This window comes from Mandrillus leucophaeus, unplaced genomic scaffold (genome assembly GCF_000951045.1).
Source record: "Mandrillus leucophaeus isolate KB7577 unplaced genomic scaffold, Mleu.le_1.0 Scaffold180, whole genome shotgun sequence".
Classification (NCBI taxonomy): domain Eukaryota; kingdom Metazoa; phylum Chordata; class Mammalia; order Primates; family Cercopithecidae; genus Mandrillus; species Mandrillus leucophaeus.
The window spans coordinates 1506719-1507827 of NW_012101810.1; the positions used below are offsets into that span (position 1 = coordinate 1506719).

The window sequence follows — 1109 nt, forward strand, 5'->3', positions numbered from 1 at the left end:
ACTGCCTGGCTCTCCCCACAGGGCCTGTGCGCAGGTGTGGCAAGGGCGGCCACCCAGTGTTGACGTAGGTGTTCCTGACTCATCCAAAAGACGGGCGACAGCTCCCAGGCAGGGTGTGGGGGCAGCTCCTGACTCCCCAACCTGGCAGTGGGACCCACACAGGCGGCAGCTCGCTATGCAGGGCAGAGGAGGGTCATCTGCGGCCATGTTCTGTGTGGAGGCGTGCTGGCTCGGGGACAGGTGGAGTACAGGAGGCCTGCTGTAGCCAGAGGCCAGGGAAGGTGGCAGCAGGTATGCTCCAGGGACCAAGGAGGCACCAGCCTGGGCCAGCCCCTTCTGAGGAAGGAGGCGACCACGGGGAAACTGAGGTGAGAGGTGGGCACTGGCTCATCTCCCTGTGGGTGCCCTGCCACTCGGCACACATCCAGGGCCAGGTTCTGCCAGGCTCCTCTGAGAAGAGCCTCCTAATTCTACTCGGATCTACAACCTTCCCATTCCTGTTGCTTGGGGAGAAGGTCAGGAGGGCCTGCCAGGTGCCTGAGGGTGCTGAACCTCCTGTCACAGCCCAGGCGGAACCTGCATGACCAGGGACAAGGTTGGACGGGCGTGCATTTCGGGGCTGCTGACGTGTGCAGAGCACACGGGCCCTCGTGCAGCTGCCACCGCGCCGGGTGGAGCACAGCTGTGTCTAGGAGGAGCTGTTCAAGCTCAGAGCCCTGGTCTCTGGAGCAAAGGCCTTCAGCCGAGATCCAAGTTCCTAGAGCTTCCAATGCGGGGCTGCCCCTCACCCGCCAAGCCCAGGCACATGCAGACCCGAGCAGGCCTCCCGACAGCAGGAAGGAAACCATCTTACGGTACTGGGGCCACTTGCCACCCCATTTCCCAGGGAATGCCCTGGGGAGGACACTTCTAAACCCCCATTAGCACCTCATTCAAGTCACTCAACATTTACCCAGCACCACTCCCGCCTCAGAGCTGCAGAACACAGCCAGCCAGACCCCACCACAGGGTGAGTAACCCGCACAGAGGCTTCATCAGCCCCACCACAGGGTGATTAACCCGCACAGAGGCTTCATCAGCCCCACCACAGGGTGATTAACCCGCACAGA

At 62.4% G+C, this 1109-nt stretch overlaps 1 protein-coding gene across 1 annotated transcript in view; it reads right to left on the bottom strand.

The window, feature by feature from the left end:
* The window catches only part of GET4 (golgi to ER traffic protein 4 homolog (S. cerevisiae)), a 15045-nt gene that overhangs the window by 9839 nt on the left and 4097 nt on the right, over nt 1-1109 (bottom strand). The gene's annotated exons all lie outside the window — the stretch shown is intronic.